At 40.1% G+C, this 23,349-nt stretch overlaps 1 protein-coding gene across 3 annotated transcripts in view; it reads left to right on the top strand.

The window, feature by feature from the left end:
- The window catches only part of TPK1 (thiamin pyrophosphokinase 1), a 497,034-nt gene that overhangs the window by 270,170 nt on the left and 203,515 nt on the right, over nucleotides 1–23,349 (top strand). The gene's annotated exons all lie outside the window — the stretch shown is intronic.

The raw sequence follows: 23,349 nt of genomic DNA, 5'->3' as shown, positions 1-23,349 counted from the left end.
AAGCCTTGATAAGATTGGTGTGTACCAACCCCAGTCTGATGGCCTGGCAGAGAAATGTAATAAGACGTTGAAAAGTATGTTGTGGAAGTTGGTAGCCATGGAACCTAGTTACTGGCATCAAATACTTCTGCAACTCCTGTTCACTATCCGCGAAGTCAGTCAGGCATTAACAGGGTTCTCGCCATTCAAATTACGGGAGACAGCCAAGGGGAATCCTAAACCTCCTTCAGGCAACATGGGAGGAGTGAAGTTCCAAAGCCGCAGCCTTAGTACAGTATGTGCTATTGCTGAGAGAAGTTAAAGTTCTTAGGCAAGTTTGCAAGAGAGAATCTAGTCAAGGTATAAAAGGGGCAAGCACAGGCATACAACAAGGGAAGCTGAGGCGTACAGCAAGGGAAGCTGTGTCCAAGAGTTCCAGCCAGGGGCCTGGGTGTTACTCCTGGTTCACACCTTAGAATCCAAATAGTTGGCCAGATGGCAAGGCCCCTCTGAAGTGATCAGATAAGTTAGAGCAGTAAACTGAGATTTAGGAACCTAGCAAGTGAAAAGACGTTAAGGTGTACCTTGTCAACTTGCTAAAGGCCAGGAAAGATCAGGAAGAGTTCCTGGAAACTTCATTCCCCCTAGAGGCCCAGCCCCTGCAATTTCAGCTATGATCATGTTTTGGTAGAAAACTTGCAGATAGAAAAAAAAAATGGTAGCTCCAAAATCTGCCCAGTCCTTCTCTGCGATCTCTTCTGCAGTTTCAGGGCAGACTAACCTAGTGTTCTATTACGTACAGATCCTTGTAGCTCTCTCAAAATCCCTGAGGAAATAAAAATATTATTTATTACCTAATGTAACCACGAAGGATCTCCTTAAGTTCTGATCTGGACTTTCACGGCTATGGAATGGACAGCTGACTGCACTACTGTGTATGTGGAGAGAGGTCTTAAACTGTATTGGGAATATTTTTTTTATTCCGTTGTCTATTAAAAAAAAAAGTGCCTCAGTTGCCATAAATCTAACCATGCTGGGCCTAAGAGGAGCTATTAAAACCCCTAACCAACCTAAAATAGCTTTTTAGTACCCTAGAGTTTTAAAGATCAATATCATGGCCATTCTGGAGCTAGAAGCATGTGTTGTGTCCTGCTGGGAATCTCCAAGGTCTCATATTATAAGTTCCTATTTTTGTCTCTGTGGAGCTGTTAAAATAAACTTTAAAACTTTTTAGTGACATTCTTCTGTCTAGAGAAGCTGTTACTGGTGCCAATGTGAATCTTGCCTGTATTAGGCTTCAGGCAGGTGTAATTTCAGGGAGAAATTCTACATTCCAGAGGAGGGGAGATTTCTTTGGCAAGTTGATTTTAGGGGAGAAAAAAAAGCATCTTTAGATGTTCAAGGCTTTGCAGTATTAAAACAGTCCCAGGAGTTGGTAGAGGATGAGTGGGCAGATGTAGGAGAGACATTTTTACAGTTTATTGCAAACTAGATGCTCTGAAGTGTCACCATCTGTTGTCCTACAACCCAATGGTCATGAATTTGAACAATTTTACTTTCTTTGGTAGTCAGATCCAAGTGAGTTATGAAAATTGTGTTTAGTTTTCTGGTATTACCTTTATTATACTGGTCTGCCTGTGATCTTCAAATCTGGGTTGTGAATTCTGCAGCCCTGGGCTCTCATACGTCTTGTCTACACCACTGGGGTAAGTCGACCCAAGTTATGCTACTCCAGCTACATTATTCACACAGCTGGAGCTGACGTAGCTTAGGTCGACTTATTGCAGTGTCTACATCACGCTACGTCGACAGGAGGTGCTCTCTTGTCAACTTACCTTACTTCTCTTGTTCCGGTGGAGCACCGGAGTTGACTGGAGAGCACTCTGCTGTCGATTTAGCAGGTCTTCACTAGACCCGGTCAGTCGACCCCCACTGCATTGATTGCAGCAGCGTTGATATCTGGTAAGTGTAGATATGGCCATAGTCTGAGCGCCCCCATAGGTTTGCTACTCCCCTTTGAGAAGAGCTGGAGCTCTGTTGGCAGCACACCTACCCAGCACAATAATACCAACCCCGTCTCAGAGTTTTTGGTGCCTATGTAGTCTGACTGGGAATTTGTTCTCATAATGACAATATCTGACCACCACCACCACGTCCTGCACCAGGGCCAATTTCTTTCCCGTCCTTTCCTCTACCACAGTGGAACATCCCAGTAGCATTGTCTGAGAACTTCAGTGAATTCCTGTGAACAGGTTGGAACCCTCTTCAGAATCTGACTGACAGGCTGAGAATCAAAGTGGTGCTACAAACTGTCAAGAAGCTTCTGTCGTCAGTAGAAAGGCTTTCTGCTTATATTTCAACCAGGAATATCCCACCTGATGGTAATAAGCTGTTACAATAGCTATGGAAAATGCCTTAATTATAGCCCTTAGTGCCATACTTCTCAAAGAAACCTGAACAGTGCTACACAATTCAACTGTCCTTGGATGAAATCCTTGCCCCCATTGAAATCACTGAAATCAATAGCAAAACTGCCATTGGAGCCAGGATTTTCAGTCTGGTCTTGACTGAAATAACTGATGACCTTTGAGCTCTAACCTGATCTTTGATTGAAATCTAAACTTAACTGTAATTCCCATGCTAGGATACTTAAGGAGGTGCTAATAATGAAAGCCATTAAAGCTGCAATGCAAACATAAAATACATAAATTAATATTTGAATAGGTTTTGCAAAAAGTCAGAGGCTTATAGGGTCTGGTAATTTACATAAGTAGCTAGTATGAATTCTTGACCAAGGGATGTAAGACTTAACTGTATGTATCTTGTAATAGACAAACTGTAAAACAGCTTATTCTCAACATAAAGTATTTGTAGCACTTTGTTGGTATTATAACCATGCCCACTTGTGGTGCTTCCTATACATACTGTGTTTCTCTCTCTCATTTTAATGGTCTCCATTGAATAGGGAGTGTGCACAATTCAGTGGAGGTTACTTTGCTATCTATATTTCTATTTATTTTTCTGTAACTGCAATGATGCTGGTTTGTATGGAACTAAAGTCTTCATGTCTTTGTGACTTACTAATCTCATTATATACATAATTTTATGTAGCTACTTGACTACAATCCTGTTGTTGGTGACTTGTGCAATTTGTACTCCCAACTAATCAAAAACTATACAGCCATCTGCAAAATGGACCAGAAGCCAGAACTGCAGTGCAACTAAGCATTGGTTTATTAGACTGAAGTTGCTAGTGAATTTGCCAACCATTTGCCTTAAATCCCATTTCTTAAAATGATGACATGACACACAACATTTTTTTAAGGAAGGCTTATCAAAGGGGGCTGGGGAAGAGGTGCGTGGGAAGGATTTCACAATTCCGAGGATCGAAGTAGATTGTTATGTTCTGATTTAAGCTTCAAGAATCTCCTGTATCCTGTATCTCCTTTATTATCTACTGTAAAGCAGTACATAATACAACACAAGTTTGTTTCATGTAAACTCTGTCCCTCAATGCTTTGCAGACTTGCATACAATTAGGGAGAGGGTTAGCAAAATGAACTATTGTGGGAAAAGGACTAAATATTGATTTGTGTATGAGAGATGGATTCCTTAAGATTGATGGATACAAGAAGGTGATTGCCAGATAGTGCAAGCTACAGAGCAGCTGTAAATCCCCACACTGACTGAAGCGAGATGGTTGATGGGACAGAGAGGAGGCTGGTGCCCGATGAGTGGAATGCTCAGAGAGAGCAGTAGATCAAGATAAGATTCCTTTAGGTAATAATACTTCACACTTATGTACTGCCTTTCACGTGAAGATTACAAGATGCATTAGAAAGTTGGGCTAAATCTGATTTTTATCTGGTGGATATAGAAAGATGTATATCCATAAAAGATGTGTAGTCTATTCCTATCACTTGTTCAAATGTTTAAGCTGTGTGCTCCTACTAAATTAAATACACTTAAAGGAGTCTCCTCGCTACAGCCATATATATGGAAATCTAAGGGACAACAGAGTCACAAACTGTAACCATTTTATAGGACACTTTTCAGCACAATCCCAAACTTCTTTAAAAGATTTCTATTTCTAAGGTAAAGTGAAGAGATCTAATCCTTGCTTCCTGAGAGTACTGCCTTAGTAACCAACAAGTAAAGATCTCAGGATTTGATCAAAGGAGTTAATTTAAAATGTGACAGAAATTCCAGGCTTTGAAATTGTCTATATAACACTGTATGAACTCCATTTGTGCATGTTGTGATTGCAGCTCATTTTGCAATCAGATAACCATTTGCAGAAATGCCTTTTAACTGGCCACCTCCCTCTGGTCACCTGCATATCCAATTACTGTGATTAGACATGAAGTCATGGTAACTTCAAGCATGAATTGTGTGCATGTATTTTTGTACTTGCTGTTGCTAGGTACCTGATTCACACAGTTCTTAAAATCTGTGTGTCAATTACTTCTGAGGGTTCCCACTGTAGTAATATCTAGTATATTTATGTGATGTGTTCATGGAAGGATCTCAAAACAGTCCATAACCATTCATTAAATGTTTGCAATACCATTGTGAGTATTTTATTGTTCAGATGGTTCTGCTGAGACTTAGAGGCTAAGTCCAACTTTTCAAATATAACCTCTAACTTTTGGATCCTCAACTTAAATGCCTAGATAATTTTTCCAAGATCCCCTGTAGAGTCAGTGTCAGACCAAAGAACAGAACCCAGGAGTCATGATTTTCAGTCCCAAACTCTAATCCCTAGCCAACACTGCGTTTCTGTGTACATTTAATATGTACAAATAATTTTGCCTGTCTTCTGAGAAAGGTATTTTTAAAATCACCTAGCTTGTTTGTTACAATTTAATAGTCAGCTTAATATGATTTGAATTTATTTTTGCTTTTGCTATGTAGAGAACATAGATTTTATTTTAATGACAATTAAATTGATAAATTAAATTATCAAATAATGTAGGGTGTTAATACCTGAGTTAGAGACTAAGTGGGTGAAGTAATATCTTTTATTGGACCAACTTCAGTCCAATTAAAAAAAAAAAAAAAAAGGAGGGGGGGGAAAGCTACCTCAGCCACCCTGTTTCTCTAATATCTGAGGACCAGCACAGCTACGACACTGCTAACTTATCTATTGGTATTTGGAAATTAAAGTGATTTATTAGCACAAAGTTTCTTGCAATCATTTTTCACAAATCCACTTCTCCTAAGTTTTGACAAGATTCTTGGTATGATTTGCAAGTAATATGCAAAGATACTTAAATAAAACTCCTGAATTTTGTAAAGAGCAAACATATGCCATCTAAACATTTAACTAACCATATACACTGTACACAGAAAATCTACAGTGCTGTCTTAATAAGCATGCATATTATTTATTTACAACAGTAAGGCACATAATATAATTTTATAACTCGTCAAATTACATATAATGCGGTTCTCGTACCTGAAAATAACTCTCCACAGGTCACCTGCTAATTTCAACCAAGTGTTTGACAACTGCTGGCAGACCATTGGATTCAACGTGGTTGAATCAGAGCTGTATGGCATATGGAATAACAAGTGCATGCTGGGTACTGGTTGTGTGAATGTCCCAGGAAGGGAGCCACAAATATTTCAAGGTACTCAGGGTTGTAATACAAGTGGTGACACAGTCTCTCACTGGTCTGAATTGAACCCCAGAATATGACAACTGCTGCTTTTTCTGTGTTCCTGTTTAATACCATAGAAACTCCTGTACTGTGTGGGCTGTTGCTGGGCCCTGATCATGCAAGGTGCGGAGTGTTTCCTGGAAGTAGTTCAGTGCATTCACTTCCCATTGCAGTGAGTAGGAATTTTATACATTGAGTAAAGTGTGCTGGACAGGCCCTTAATGGTTAATTACAGTGTGAGTTTCTGTGCATTTGCAGGGATCGTGGGGGACAGTCAGGAATGAGAGGAGGAGTTGCATGGGGCAGTCAGGGGTGGGGGTTCTGGGGGCGGTCAGGGGACAGGGAGCAGGGGGAAGGTTCGGGGGGGGGCATCAGGGAACGGGGGGGTTGGATGGGGCAGGAGTCCCGGGGGGAGACCAGGCCACAACCCCCTCCTTTAACCAGCTCTCCATACAACTTCCAAAACCCCTTGCGGCCCTCAGGCCAAAAAGTTTGCCCGCCCCTGCTGTAACTGAAAGTGAATAAATCTCCTCCCGGCTCCCTCGCTCCTGTTAAATTTTTACATAGATACTTTTGAGAGTACAAAACAAGTCTGTCTGGGGTTAATGTCTGCCTCATGGAACTTCATTGAACATCCTAATGTTGACTAATAACAGCAATTTGTCATACAAACATATCAAGATAATTGGCTTTGCTTCAGTGGTAACGTTGATCAGACTCCATGGCGGTACTGTCTGTCACCAAAATGATGTACAGTAAGAGTACAGATGTTATTTACAGTGTCTTTCTAATTCATCTCATAGGGAAAACTACATTTCTTCCTGTGTAGTATAATTTAGCTGTTTTATAAGGAGTACTGTTCATTCTCAACACTTTGAGCCAAATTTTATGGGAACAGATAAATAATTAATGAAAATGTCCTATGTTGTAGCTCTCTAAAGCATGATATTAGCAAAATTTTGAATGATTTTGCTATGAAGGAAGAAGTTTCTGCTATAATTAAGACACACTAATATGGTGTGTTCCAGAAACATACAGAGCACATACCTCTTTTATCTTGTACTTGTACCTTGTAGAATGCATTCATTGTTAGCTAAATTTGTATTTATTCCTTTTTCATTAATCTAATCAGATCCTTTGTTCACTTCATTCAAATTAATACAAAGCATGCAGAGTTTTTCACTTCAAGAAAACCATTAAAATAGGATATATTATTCCATTAGCTTGCATTTAGATAGTAATTTCAGTAGTTGGTTGTCGCATTCAAAGTGCTGTCAGATTGAAGACTCCAGTTTATATTCCATTTTCATAACATACACCAATAAAGTTAGGAAAGGTAAAGCAGGTGTATGAAAAAGCTATTGGTCATGTACAATACTGAGGAGTGTAATAGAATGATGCTAAATGTTTACGTGAAGGAAAAGTATTAAATAGTAACATCTTTCACTTAGTAGTAATATAATTTGTTAGTGAGCACAACCTTTGCCTTAAGTCTGCTATTAAATTCTTTCTGCTATGAACTCCCAATGAAATATTCAAAATGAAAACCAGCAATTCCCATCCTCTGCAGTGGAACTGTTGTTTTTACTTGATGGAATCCTTAATTTCCAGCCTTGGCCTTTGAGAGAGTTCATTCTATGAAACGGAAGCAGAAACTTGCCTCAGGGCTAAGAACAGAGCTGTTGAATAGATTTTAATTGATGCATTTGTATGCCTTCTAATCTATCCACCAATAAAAATAAAGATTGAGATTTTTTTTGTTTTAAGAGCTTATTATTTATCCAAAGCACAGATGACTATTCATAGCTACTTCTTGAAAAATTGTATGCAAGTTTTGCATGCAAAATTGACAGTATTGTTCCAGGCAGTAATTGCAGGTAATTGCACCCCTACCCAGGCACACAAATTGACTAATTAGCCCATAACACTAAGCAGTGCATACAGTATTGGGCACATATCTTTACTGTATATGCTCTGTAGGTTTATTGGAGCATTAGACTCCTATACTGCACCCTCCTATGTTTATAGCTGTCTCTGTGGGCAAAACTTGCTTCTGTAAAGTAAAGGATTGGAGGTGAAATCCTGTCTCCTGGGAATTTTACTGTTGAGTAGATTTCACCCTAGATCAACCTCACTGGCCAAATTATTAGCTCAGCTTCCAGCCTGAGTAGCATAGCTGGGCTGGACACAGAAGAAAGAAATAGAATATCTGGGCTTAGAGTAGAAGAGCTAAGCTAGGGAAATGGTGCAGAGGAACCTCTTTCCGCACCTCCAACTGTGGAACTATTATTTGGCTACTGCTGTGGCTCTGAGACCTTCCTGCATCCCTTCTGTGAACTGGTAGGAGTGCAGGAGAGTCGTCCACATAACAGCAAATCCTCCAGCATTTGCAATTCCCGTTGCACGCTGATCACACAGGAAGCTGTTGCAGATCTTTTTGTTGTACAGCGTTGTGCAACCTGAGTGGCTCTCCAATGGACTTGCACAAGGTCACACAGGAATTACATTTCAGAGTCAGTAAGTGAACCTACATCTCCGGAGTTCCAGCTGTGGTACCTTGGAGCCTGCTTAAGCCTGATGAGTTATCCCTGAGCTGGAGTGTGTGGTGAATCATCATAGGCCACTACCTTCAGGTATTATGATAGGACCCATGCCATTCAAGCAGGGTTCAGCCAATCCATAGGTAAGAACCCACCCCAGGTGATCCCAAGGCAGGTATATAAGCTCCTATGGGACGCAGTCTCTCCAAGCTGCTAATGGTCACTATCTGGCTAGGAATGCTCCCATTGCCAGTAATTTCAACAGATTGCTTCTAATCATGCTTTTTTCCCTGCTAGTCAGCCCCTATTCTGGCCTGCATCCACTCCAGCCTCAGCCGATGACTCTGACACTAGCCTAGTGTCTTGATCACAACACCATTTTTTGCTACATAGATAAGACAGATGAGTGAAAAGAAGGCCACACCAACGGTTTGTTATTTGTAGTTAATAGTAAGCCCCAGGAATTGTTTCCAGATGCCAAGTGCATACAACTCGTCCTTATGCATGAATGGAGTTCTCACTTTCTAAAAATAGTCAATGGATTTCATACTTTATACATCTGGTTAATACAAATGTTTGCAGAGTAGTACCTGCCAGTCTAAAAATAGAACCTCTCAGACGAACACACCGCTCCCAGATTAATCGTGTGTGACAGAACTCAATCATGGAACTGCAGTCTCATTGTCTAAATCAGTGCACTATGAGCTCAGCTGAAAGGAGGAGCTTTGCTGGCTTCCATCAACAGAGATTGTTTCATCTATTGTATGCACTTCTTTTATGCATGTAACGCTTTTAATTTTTCTCCCCTTGCTGGGGATTTCAAAATGTGACTTAAAGAAAAGGCGCTGACGAGGAAGAGAACATGATATAGTTGTTATTCGCAAAAGTGAGCTCTGGCAGAACACTCACTTCTAAAGTGTTATACTGTATTTTAGCCATCAAAGTCTCATTAAAGCCTTTGGAATCACACAGGCGTTGGAGTATTTATTATTTTATAGTGCCTGCAAGTAATGGGATGTGATTAAGTAAAGGAACAGTTAGATTGAATATCAGGAAAAGCTTCTAGTGGGATCTGTTACGCTGTGAAATACCTTCTAAGGGAAGACATTTTAAAATTAAGTTGCACTCAGCATTTAAGAATACACTGTATGGAACAATTCCCCACTGGCAGGAAGATGGACAAGATGAACAAATAGGTCAATTTAATCTCTAGCTCCTATGATCTGATTCTATTAATCACCGTCACACAAGGCACCCCACTCCGGAAAATTTAGAGGGGAAGCATATTTACTGTTTGAGCAATGCCTGACGAGAATTTAACGGAGTAGTTAAAGGGTAATTCTCTCAAATTTCTCACTTCTTGATAATCCCATTGCGCTTGTGGGGGAGAGGAGGGGATGTTGATTTTTTTTAACCTTCTATAGGTGCTTGCTAAATGAGTGCAGAAAATCCAGAATTTTACAGATGTTGAAAGTGTGCGTAGCATACATGTTCAAATGTGATGTGTGTGCAGAGCTGCTGTGTACTGTGACCTGAGAAGAAAAAAAATTTTTAGAATCTATTTTGACAGATATTCTTCAGAAAATGGTTTTCCTGGTGGTAAGGGAATTGCCACCTCTTCAAATTGTGCACAAGCAAATGTGGTGCTGTCCTATTTTCTCCTCCCATAACTTGGTTTCTCAAGTTGTAGGCTTTTTTGAATCATTAATACAAATGCAGAGAGGAGCAGGCTTTGAAGTTTTACTTAAACCTGATTCTGTTTGTTTTTTTTTAATAGTATTTTTGTTAAGATATGACTGGAAAGATGTAAGGAACAAAAAGAAATCCCTAAAACTTGGTTTTATGTGCCAAAACCATGGATGTGAAAACTTCACCTTCTGACTTGTTTAGGTTCTATATGCTCTTTCCCTGGTCCCAGTGCAAATGATTTCTACTATAATGCACTTACCCAGAGATATTACTGTCAGTCTATACAGCAGTACACTAACATGAATTTCCACTTCAGCACCAGGCTCTCTTCAGTGTCAGAATGAGGGCATGTTAGGTCAGGTTCATACACCAGTAAACTTAACCTGTAAATAGAAGCACCTGCTAGGGAATTAAAAGCACAGGAGGATACCTCCAAAGGTGATTCTTACATATGAACACTGCCACAGAAAATGAAACATCTCACTTTCCCAAGGCAGAGGTTTACCTTTTCGGAGCAGTACATTGACTCACATAGGGCCAAGTTTCACGTAGGGCCTCAGATATTTGCACACAACGCTCATTGACTTTGGTACAATTTGTGCATTTTTATCTTAGAGACAATTTCTTTGTTTTAAAGTAAGTAGTATATATGATTATAGCCTTCACTTGGTTACTTTTTACAAAGCTTTTCTATTATTCTGTTCCAAAAACAGTAGGATAAACTTCCATAACTACAAAGATTTATACAAAGGATTTTAGCTTGCAATTTGATATATGTGTAGATGGACTAACTGGTCCATTGTCCCTCATCAACTGGGGGATGTCGGGTCAGAATCTGACCTGAATTACCCTGGCGTGCATATGATCAAATTCTGATCTATTACTCTGGTGCAAAGCTAGAGTAACTCAGTCTGGATTTACACCAGTGTAGCAGAGATCAGAATCTGACCCAAAGTATCCACTAAAGTGGATACAGTATATTAGTGTAGCAGGATCAGTTAACAGAGGGAGATTTGAACAGGCCCTGTGAGAATCACCACAACAAAACCTGCTTGAGGAAAAACTCTTCCCCCTGGGGACAGAGAGGTGTGCATAAAATAGTTTATGTATTGCACAGTGTGTCAGGTTGCACCACTTAGGATGCCACCTGATGTACTGGGATACCAGTGAGCCCTCCTGTTCTGCCAACCTGGGCACCCTTTTTACCTGTCTTGCTGAGCCAGGCTATTAAGCCTCCTCCAGCACACAGGCAGGGCTACACTCAGCAGCAGAAAGACACAGACACTGAGATCAGCTCTGGGAAGACTCCGCTTTAAGGGACTTGCCCCAGCGCTCAGGTGTCCACCTCTCTTGGAGTGCAGACCCAAAGGTATATTATGAAATCCGTCGCCTCCTCAGTGTTGGGGAAGGAATGCAGTGTCTTCCCCTCCCCATATGAATTGCACAAACTGAGTTATATTATAAACAAGAAATAAGTTTATTAACTAAAAAAGGGGAATTTTAAGTGACTCAGAGGTAATAGACAGAACAAAACAGATTACTGAGCAAATAAAATATGCAAACTATGCTTAATATAGTTAAGAAACAGGTTACAAAATGTAATTTCTTACCCTAAATGTTGTTTTAGGCAGGTTGCAAAGTTTGTGGCTTAGAGTTCCAGTTATATTTCTTTTCAAACTGGACCCTTGTCTCCCCCCTTGCCTTCCCTTCAGATGTCTTTAACAATCTGTCTTCTTGGGCAGACCGGCCATGGAGTGGAGTCCCGTTTTGCCTTCCTCCCCACTCTTAATAAGGGTTACATAAGGCAGGAATCTTCTGTTTCCCAAATTTGTCCCCCGTTTCCTTTAAGTGGAAAGTTACAAGAAATCTCAGAAAATGTTTAGTATCAGGTGACAAGACCACCTGACCTAGTAGTGTCGCAGTTACATCCCCCGGACACATCCCAAGAGGGGGAGAGATTAGTATCTTCATGGTCTTATTGTTCCTTCCTAATGGCCCATCAAATTTGATGGCCTGTCATCTAGTGGATGTCTTCCCAATACACACCCAGTTGTAATTGTTACATAGTCCATATTCCTAACTTTAGATACAGAAATGATATGTGCATACAAATTGGATAATCACATTCAGTAAACTTTAACCTTTCTAATATCTTACAAGACCTATCTTGCAGAAAGTACCTCTATTCTGTCATATCCATAACATAAGCATATTTCCATAAATAATATGGTGTGTAATATCACACACAGTATTAGCGTACCTTCACCATGCGTGAAACAGCCTGCAGGAATACTGGATATGCCAGTGGTAGGTTTTGTAGAGTATAGGAAAATCTAAGGAATTGGAATATTCCAACTGTGAGATGTAGGTGATGGTAACCTAACAAGGAAGAGTCCTAACACACTGTATAGTAATGCACTTTGCTTGCTGAGCTGCTGCTGTTAACCAACTGCACATTATTTTATTCATTTTCATCCATTTGGCATCTTTCTCAATCTTGAGGCACCTCACACACTATTTAAACCCCACTCCCATAAAAATGTGTGTCAACACACTAAATCAGTTCTTCAGCTGAGCTGAACAGGTCTTCACTTGAGTAGAGTCCTACACAGGGTGGAAAAGAATGCTGCCTAACTGCCAAACCTCCATAGTCCACTTGAGATAAAAGGTAGGCTTCAAACCATGCCCAGAAGATTAATAAATCCAGTCTCCTGGAGACCAATTAAGAGAAAAAATTTCCAGTGTTGAAGACCCCTCATGGCAAATGGTCTCTCATCATCCCCTTGTTTAAATAGAGTGAACTTGAGCACACAATGGTGTTGTAAAGGAGAGAGGTGACCTCTGAGGTAACTGGAACCAAGCCAGTGAGGGCATTCTAACTTAAAGCAAGCACCTTACATTTCTAGTTGTAATTCATTGGTAGCTAGGGCATACTTAACAGTAATGGTATCAAAACATTTCTGCAGGCCAATGGTTTAATTTTTGTCTGAGGTTTCCCTTGGGTCTGTCCAGATGTCGGTGTTCCAGTTACCATGTACTGAGCTACCAGATGGTTTGGTGATCTTTGTCAGAGGAGGAGGATAAAGCTTCCGATAAAGTATTCTTTTCTTGGTGTTTGTTGTCATTGTTAGGTTCAGAGTATTTGGCTTATTCACAGAACAGTTTATTTAACTTTCTTTTGAATGGGTAAAACCTGTTTAAATCTGCCTACCAAGAGAGTAACAAAACACTGAAGCTGAAAAATCCATTAAATTTCTACAATTCTTTTCTTGTCAAAGTTTGGGGTCACTACTTTATTTTAATTGTAGCTATAGCAGGTAATCCAAGAAATCAAGTCTTTCAGAGAGAAGTAACAACTTTCATCTGAATTATCCTTCTCATTATGAATTTCAGACTCAAGAATCCCACACTTAGAAATATTCCTTCAGTGTTTAGATGTTCTGACAGAATCATGCTGGGAGTAAGCCTGCTGATATGCTGCCCCTGTTTCACAAATGAACAAGACTTCAGTCTTCAGCATTATGAACCTGACACTTTTCCTCAGCAACCAAATACATTAAAAAAAGTTAAGTCCAGCTATGCAATCCCTATTCCTGATGACCAACACATGGGAGACAAAGGTTTAAAATCAGCCCTTCATTCATACAAGAGGTAAGAGAAGTACCACTCAAGGATAAGAGAGCAAAACCAAAGGAGCATGTTTCCGCTGGCAAAGTACTCTTTAGTGGAGAGTTAAGTGCCTAGTTTAAAATCATGAACATAGGAACTGGCATACTGAATCAGACCAATGTTTCATATAGTTCGATGACCCATCTATGTCCAAAAGTGGCCAATACCAGTTACCGCAGAGATAACACTAGATTCCAAACAATGGATAATTATGGAATAACCTTCCAAAGGGGAAGTTTCTTCGTAACTTTCATCAACTAGTAGCCGGCTTTCACTCTGAAGCATAGGGGTTTATATTCCATATATATTTGTTATCTAATGTTCAATAGAATTGTGTATATCCCTTGTCTATGCTTCTGTTGGGGTAATAGCACAGTCTATATTATATCTCCAAAATATATATAAATTTAATATATCGCTGGAAATTTTGCATTTCTTAATTCCTAGTTTTATCCCATGCCAAAAAGATCTAAATATTTTTCTACAAAGAAACATACTTATTGGTCTATATTAAATGAAAGTTGCATGTTTAGAGCACTATTTGGGCCAGCATATATTCTGAGAAAATGATACTAATGTGGTTTTCCCCCCACTTCTTTGGGGCATGACATTACCTCAGAGGAATCATGATTCATTGTTTTAAAAAGTAAAGCAAAGGATTCTAGAATAAGAGCTTTTTTACGCGCCACAAACAATTTGCATAGTGTAAGTTGCTATATTTAATGACTTGCACTAGACAAAAAAGGAGTGGTTAGGTTTAAATATTATTTGGATTTATTTATTTTTCCATTATATGAAAAAAGATTCTGAATTTTTAGAGAAGTCAGCTTCTTGGCTCACCCTAATGAAATTATTAAGCTAGGAGGAAGCTAAACTTTTTTACTACTGAGATCTCACCTGCTTAGTTCAACTTATGCAGGCATAACTGCCAATGAGGTCGGTGGGAGTTTTGCCTGCTTAAGGAGGGAAAGATCAGGTTTGTGCGGTCACAAGGATGACTTGATGTGTGACACAAAAAGTTTTTAGTGCCAGCGTTTCAGGTTTGGGGAGGAGAAGGAAAGACGTTATCAGAATGCATAAAAGACTGAAATAAATGTGGATGGAGTTAAGACATGTACCTTTCTTCAGAAATTGTATATTCTGCATTTCACACATTTTCACACCAGTAGTTATTAGTGTAGCCGAGGCCTGGCCTGACATGAGCAATTAACACATGGAGGAAGCCTCATTTCTTGGAAGATTAGAATTAGGGAGGTAAATGAATCATCAGGTTGAAAACAGAATGTTTATGCTGAACAAGATAAGTTAATGGGTCAGTAGGTGAAGAATACAGAATTTCTGAGCCAACTAAGATAAGAGGAAGGAGGCCTAGGGAACAATTTACTATGAACTAGATAATGGGACAAAATAAGATAGGAGTGTAGGTATGAGGTAGAGAGGAAGTCAAAGCATGGACAGCACATGGACAGTGCCTGCTACACAGGGGATTGGTTCCTGCAAAATCCCAAAGTGTGGTACAATGTATGGTAAATGCAATGAGATTTATAATAAGGAAGAGAGTTTCTGTGTAACTTTGGAGCTGTGGTGTACTCTGCATCCACCCCATCCCCCTGTGTTTGAATCTGATCAATTCAGCATAGCGTTGCTGTATGACAAATAAAGATAGCTGAGTGACCAAGTCTGAAGTCGAACTGAGTTCTTGGGAAGCTGAGTGGAAAAGAGGTCTGGGATAGACTCCCAACAGTTTGAAGGTCTCACAGTAGAGGAATTTGCAAGGGCCGTAGATTAAAGAAATACAATGAATACAGGTGAATGCTTTTACAAAAAGTTTCTTCAGGGATGTGACAATCACAGCCCTACCAAAGGTGTAGACTTTGACACTTTGACTCATGCTGAGTACTTTTTCCCCGTGCATTGGTTTCAGTGGGACTATTTTGTGTAGTAATGTACTGTTTAATGTGAGTAAGTCTGACCCTAAATAAGATGGAGGAACCTATTCTTATATTGATGCCTGTATTCCTCTTAGACCTCCTTTGAAAGGCACAGCCTAAAATTTTCTAGGTAACACGAGAAAGATCCCCTGACCTATCTGCATACAGGTATAAGATATGCAGTGCAGAACAATTTGCTGGTTTGTTCAGTAACAAAATTGAATTAAAAGAATGGGGGGAAAAAGCCAAAGCAAAATAACACATCAACCTGTGGAAGAGACGTCTCTAAGGTGCAGGGAGGGCGATAGTCAGCATACTACAGTAATTTATGACAGTGCTGGAGACTAAAATATATCTAGTTTCTATTTTTAGAGTGAAAATAAGAGACACTGTTCAAGTGTCTTGAAGGTCACCAAGATGGCATACATTCCCACCCCCCCAAAAGAACATTAATACAGTATAAGCTAATTGTATTTGAGTATAGCTTATAATTTAATGAAATCTGAAGAAGTTCTCAGTCATTTCAGAGCTACAAAAAATCCAAAATAATGTGAACAATCCTGCTTTTGTAACCTCTGAGAAGTGATATCTGAGAGCTGCCATCCCACACTTGTCCATACCCTACGTGTATCAGAAAAAGGTGTAACGTTTCAGAATCCTCAAACTATGTACTGTAATCTCTTCTCACCTGAAAGGCAATGTGCTGCAGGGGTTAAGGCACTGGACTGTGAGTCAGGTGGTTTCTCTTCCCAGCTTTGTGACTGATCCAAGCTGGCAGGGAAAACTAGCTCAGAGGTAATTTTAGCACATCAGGCGATAGTCCCAAGAAGATTGTTGTGACCGAACCCATCACAATGATGACTATTACTATTATTGCATGTCTTTACTTTGCAGTTGGATGTCTTTGGCTTGCCTCTTCCTTTGATGTGATTAATCTCTGGGACCGTATCTTGCAAATAAACTTACAGGCCCTGATTCTTCTCCCATTTACACAGTTTTTATGTCCATGTAACCCCAGTGTCTTTGATGGACACTGCTATAAGTGACTGCAGAATCCAGGCCCAGGGTCCTTCTAAAGATTTCTACTTTTGATCTTGCATTTCTAATAGTTAGCAAATTGCCTTCTTTCCCAACTTTCCTCTGTAATTAAACAATATTTTTCATACTTTGTGCATTAACATGTACATTTGTTATACATACTTTTTACATATGGAACAAAAGTAATAATTAGAGTAGAGAAAGAAACACTAGAAGATGTTATTTTACATATTGAGGGAAGGAGATGTAACAGTGAGTTGACACCACGCTAGATGTCAAGTAACATATCAAAAGTAGCAAATAATTTACATGAATTTTAAATATTTGGAATAGTAGTATGATTGGCACTGATGCACAATATGAATTTTTAACATAGGGATCATGTCTGTCCTCCTTTATGGACATAGTCAAGGAAATCCACAACAGAAATTGGTGAAAGATCTACTCATTCCAAAGTTAAATGTCTGTGAAAGATCTTCAGAGTCCATTGCAAAGAGTTTCTTGCAACATCAGAATTTCTAAGTAGAGCAAACTAATCTAAAACATCAAATATTGTAAGAACACAATGATGGACATATTTAGGACACGCTTTAAGTATGCCACTATCATGGCTTTCATGTCAAAACATGGACACGAGCTGGAAACAGAGAGCGAGGGCAGTATAGAGAAACATTAATCAGAACAACAGAGAACGAAACCAAAACAATCAACATGACAATCAGAAGCCTAAACAGACCAGCACAAGACTGGAATAAATGGCATAAACCGGTGGATGCCCTAAGCACCTGCAAGTGTGAGAGGATAAAGAAGAAGGAAATTATCTCTCCTACTTTGCACATTTAGGAAATCACTGAAATCTCTTAAAACAGTATGCAGTTCTTCTTTTCTCAATGGTGGACGATGTTTTCATTGCTGCTGTTTTAGCATCTAATATATGGTATGAAAAAACCATCTTCCACCAGAAGCCACATGCTGCTTCATTAAAATAAAACAAACCAAACAAAAACTACCCCACATCTTATTTACTTTGAAAAAATAACATTTGAGAAAGGAACCAGCAGGGAAGGAGGCTGCAGATGTTGAAGTCAAAGTTTCAGCTGTGAAGCTTTTTTCAGCACTTGTCAAATCTGAAAGTTGATGTAGCTTTTGGTTTGTGGAGGGGTACATATGTTTTATATTTTCTTTTTCATGCCAGCAGGTGGTATTTATTTGATAAATTGTTATGCCTGCTTAGTAAGAAGTCATGTCCTTACTTTTGTTTTTTTGGCTAAAGAGAGTCTCGCCTGAGTAAGAATTCTGGTTTACTCCTGGGGGTATTCTGCAACAAAAAGTTCTGCACACAATATTTTAAAATTCTGCAAAATTTTGCATATTTTATTTGTCAATATAATCACAGCAGTTTTTGATTATTTTTGGTCATTTATTTCAAAATGCCTGTCATCAAGTATGTCTGTAACAATATAGACAACAAAAAAATTCAAAAAATGTTTGACAAATTGATTCCTTACTAGGCATATTAATACAGAACTCTGAGTAATAATTAATTTAAACTTCAGTACAGAACTGTATTTCCCACACCCCTTAGAGGCAGTGCAAAGGCTTGGGGGAGTCAGAGTAACGGAGGAGTTGAGGGAGAGGGAAGTAATTGCTGGGAAAAAGTCTGTGGGTGAGCTTGAAGAATTGTTTGGTATGAGTGGGAAAAGTCTGGAACAGATTTTTGGGGGGTTGGGGAGGGACTGTTAGTGAGCTTTCCCCCATGCAGACTCTGGCTGACCCCTAGCCTCTCCCATGCATTCAGGCACATCTTCCCTGCACCCTCGTGTCCCTGAACCTTCTGTCCACATGTCCCTCCGACCTGCACTCTCACACCCCTGTTCCCATGTGGCCCTGCATCCTTTCCTTTGCCCATGTGGCCCTGTGTCTTAACTCCCATTCAGTCCCTGACCCAGTCTTTCCTCCCACACTAGCCCTTATGAGCCCCTGTCTGACCCTGCAGCAGCCCCATGCTGTCTGTCTCCCCATATTTCCTGTCTCTTGACCTGGTCTGGCAGGCTCTGTGAAGAAAGCAGGCTCTTTCTCTTCCCTAGCTGGGAATGGCTTCTCTGTTCTAGTGCCACAATGCCCTCTGGTGGACAAAAGGTGGAACTGCAGCAACATTCCAGCAGAAGCTTTTTCTGCACAAAAAAATTAAAATATGCATGGTTCATGAATTATGCATACACACAGTGGTGCAGAATTCCCCCAGGAGTACTGATTGTTTGGACTTTGCTGCATATACTGAAACCTGATTAATAAATTGCTTTTGTTAATCTTGAGTTGCAATGTCACTTGCACTGTGAAGTTTTAGCAAATCAGATCATCCCACCCCAAAGTTAAAGTCTGAAATGAAATAACCCCATAGTTAAGACAAGTGGTCTGCATAATATTAGCTCTGTAGTACTGCTGAACAATAAACTAAAGGCTGAGTCCAAAAACTGGAAAGAATGCATTTCACTTAATTATTTTGTGCCTTTGGACTTCTAAAGTCCCTTTCACCAATTACAGTAATTGGTTTTGTTTTCTAAAATAATTAAATGATTTGTTCTCTAAAATAGATGATTTCTTTTAGTTTTAGGATAAGTCTGATCCAAAAGGAAATCATTCAGTAGTTTTTCTACTCAGCATCATTTGGAATTCCTAAAAAAATAGTGAGCCCCACTCTGTCCCTTCACAAAAATTGAAAAAGTATTTAATTCCTTAATTTCCTACTGATTGATAATTCAAACAAATTAATCAGCTCAAGTCTGTTACATATTTTTAGATCCCAGTCCATCCTAAATTAGCCTGGCCTGTGGCGAATGTTTGACTCACTCATGCTTCACAGCTGCTTAAACCAAATATTCCTTTATTTCTTCATATCCTCTCTCTCTCTCGCTGTTGTGAAAACCTCATGATGCATTTCAGTCTGTCCCCATCTGAAAATCAGTTTCAGGCTTTGGGGGCACTCACTGAGCACTTGAACCATGTAAAATGAGGCAGTACTCCACAACTTGATTTAAGATCTGTCAGCCTGAGAAGAATGTTGAGAGGGAATGTTGTCAGGAGTAGCATCTCAACATTTCTAAGATGTGTTAGAGCTGTTTTCTCTCAAGCCACAGAGCAACCCCCTCTTACATTGACCTGGTAGTCAAGGCCAGTGGCCTTATGGAGACTCTGATGTCGAGATTTTAAAAATGGGTTCGTACCTTATTCCTCAATAGCCATACTGCCGGGTGCACTTAAGGACACAAATGGTGGCAAAGATATGTATTTCTATGAAAACTTTTTGGTTCAAAAGTTATGGGGCTGGAAGAAAAATTTCAGTGTACCAAGATGCTTGTAGATGGAGAAGGATTCAGACTTTCACTCTTGTAACCCATTGTGCAACAGGCAAGCGCAGTTGTAATTCCTTTGCTCCTGTAATGACTGTCACTTGTCTTTAAATATGACTACAGTTGGAAATCAGTTTCCACATGTAGAGTTCAGGAAACGTGCCAAGGCAAGTTGGTGTCTGTGTTCCCTCCTACTGTTCACCAAGGTGGCGTGACAATTTTCTATTGCAGTGGCTCTCAACCAGGGATCTGAGGCCTGCTGGAGACTGCGAGCAGGTTTGAGGGGGGTCACCAAGCAGGGCCAGCATTAGATTCACTAGGGCCCAGGGCAGAAAGCTGGAGCTCTGCCACATAGAGTTGAAGCCTGGGCCATGAGCCTTTCCACTGGAGGCTGAAGCCAAAGCCTGAGCAGTGCAGCTTTGCAGAGGACCCTGTGGCATGAGACCTCAGGCAATTACCATGCTTTGCTACCCCCTGACATTGGCCCTGGCTTTTATATGCAGAAAACCACTTATTGTGGCACAGGTGGGTTGTAGATTTTTTAATAGCATGAGGGGGGAGAGGCTTAGAAAGAAAAAGGTTGAGAACTGCTATTCTGTTGCACGTTTTACGTCCTTCATAGCAGAGTGTCAAGCTTGCTTGTCATGTGCCATATCCTCCCAGGTCATTAAGTCCATCCCGGCAGACTGTATGTGCTGCTTGATGCAGTCCTTGTAGTGGAGTTCCTACTGCCTTTTTCAAATTCACTATCTAGAACTCTTAGTCGATTGTTATCCGTATATATGATGTGGCTGACCCAAGTCATTTGCCTCCATGCTAGCATGGTTGCTAGCTGTAGTACTCAATTGTTGGTGAGTGTCAGAGCAATTGATTCCCATTATGCTGCGTAGGTGGCATTGTAGCAGGCAGTCAAGTTGTGGGATATGGTGACAATAAAGGGGGCAGGTCTCTAAAGAGCACAGAAGACAAGGGAGCACAGCTCTAAGTTTTTGTCATTTTGTGGACACTTTGACCTTCCCTCTCTCACACCCCTATCTTGTCCAAAGACTTTTTTGTAGACTATCAAAAGCTGAGGCCACTAACATAAAATGTGCTGAAAGTTCTTTATCGATGCTGCTGATGTAACTCTGCTACCTAGGTAGCAGAAGGACTTGACATTATTTAATTGGCAGCCATTCGGTTTTATTTCTTGTGATGATGGAAGTAATGGGCTTCTGCCAGGAGATGGGTGACACGGGATTTCTGTTTTCTTTATATTAATACAAAGGCCAAAAAGGGATATAGCATGGGCAAAGGAATTCAGCAAATGCTGCAGGTCATTCTCAGAAAGGGTGACAAATGCTGAGTCATCAGCATCCAATAGATCCTTTATTTCATTTTGCTGGGATTTGCTTTTGACCTTGAATCGGCAAGGGTTTAGAAGTCTGCCATCAAATAGGGTTGTTAAAGTCACACCTGTAGGGGTAGTGTATGAGGCAACTTCTAGCACTCTAGCCAAGAACAAAGTGAATAATGTAGGGGCAAGCACACAGCCCTCTTTAACCCCATGGGCTACAGGAAAGGGATCAGATGAGTCGGCACTCACTGATACATGGGTCTGTATGTTGTCATGGAAGCAGCATATAAGATTAATTTGTCTGAGCAGCCAAACTTTGCAAGAAGTCACCACAGAACAGAGCGTCTGATGGAGTAGAGCGCCTTACTAAGGTTGACAAAGGCAACCTACTGGGGCATTTGTTGTTCAGAAGCTTTCTCCTATAAATAGCATAGGGTAAATATGTCAACAGTGCTGCATGATGAAAAAAAACCACACTGGGATTCAGGGAGTATATCATCTTCAATAGCCTGAAGTCTTTTCAGCAACAGCTTACCAAGGGTCTTACCAGTGATGGAGAGGTGTGAAATGCCATGATAATTGCCACAATCATGTCTGTACCCTTTACGCTTATAAAATCTCATTTTCCCAGCAGAAAGTAAGTTTAGTAAAGCTTTACAAAGTGTAGGACCACTATGTTTCAACACTTTAACTGGGATTTCATCAACTCCGTTTGCCATTTCCATAAATGCGTTCTTGGTTTTCTCCAAGGTTGGTGGACCTTCAAGTTCAAATCGGACTGTTCTTTGCTCGATTGAGTCTATTTGATCACATGCACTCAACTCACGATTGAGGCAAGTCCCAAAATGTTCTTTCCATCTTTCTGATATCCTACTGTGCTCAGTCAGGAGGGTGATGCCATCAGTGGACCGGATTGGACAGTTATTGGCTTTTCATGGTCCATAAATGGACTTTAACACCTGAAGAAAAACCTCAGGTGTTGTTAGTATCAGTAAGAGCTCGTTGTTCTGTTCCTTTATTTCTCCACTAAGTGTCTTCCATCTCCTGCAGCTTTTTCTGCACTTCAGATTTTGAGGAGAAGGGGTTGTTCAACTCTGTGCATAGCCTGATGGGCCACAAAGAGTACTTGAATATTGTCCTTGACAAAATATGGACTGGTTTGATGCTAAGTTTGGACACCAAGGACTACTACAGCTGTTGATTGTGCTGCAATTTGAAAGGCACTCCACTTTTCATCAACAGTCCGCTTACTCTTGAATTTGCACAGCTTAATAGTGCGGCATGAATGGAAGTTACTAACTGGGTTCTTCCCTCTTCTGTGCAAAATTTCGAGACCTGGACACGTCTGTTTAGTTTGGGGGCAATTTTCAGTCTAGGACTGTGAATGCTGAGATTGTCTAGTATGGATAAGCTGGTGATCCACAAAACATTCTGTGCCTTGCCTAGCCCTGTTAATGTAAACATTCCTCAGGCATTATGATGAGTAATGACTAGTCTAGAAGGTGTCTTCATTTTAACCGACAGTACTTCCAAGAATAGAACCACTTTTCTGGCACGTTGAAAAGGGTGTTTGTAATAACACTCTGCACAGAGTTTGCCCTCGCTAGGGAGTAGTTTTCCATTTGTATTTAGAGACCCATTTCTGAATTTGCTCATGACTCTTTTCCAAGTGATGTAATAATTTCCAGTGCAAGCATTGAAGTCACCCAATAATAAGATTTTGTCATTGTTGGGTATGTTTCTTAAGGTGTCACTCAACTGACCATAAAACTGAGTCGTCTTTTCTTTGGGAAATAAGTAGTGTTGGGGCATAGGCACTTATTGTTACCCATTGTCCCAAGTCTTATTGAATATCAACATTAATGGTCTAGTGAGCCACTCAGCCAGCTCTTTAAAACTCTTGGATGTAAGTTGTCTTGAGCTGCTGATTTTAAAATGTCCAACTTCTGTAGCTTTTGTTTAACATCCTCCTCAGATACTGGTGGAATTGAAAGAATGGAATGTTTTACATCCTCCTCATTATCTTCGCCCCCCCCCAATGCAGAACAGAAATACTTATTGAACACTTCTGCCTTTTCTGCTTTATTATTGATCATTTTATCATTTCCATGTAGTAGTGGATCAATACCATTATTAGGATTCTTATTGTTACTA

Source organism: Gopherus flavomarginatus, chromosome 2 (assembly GCF_025201925.1).
Source record: "Gopherus flavomarginatus isolate rGopFla2 chromosome 2, rGopFla2.mat.asm, whole genome shotgun sequence".
NCBI lineage: Eukaryota > Metazoa > Chordata > Testudines > Testudinidae > Gopherus > Gopherus flavomarginatus.
This window is presented reverse-complemented; position numbering and strand designations above follow the sequence as displayed.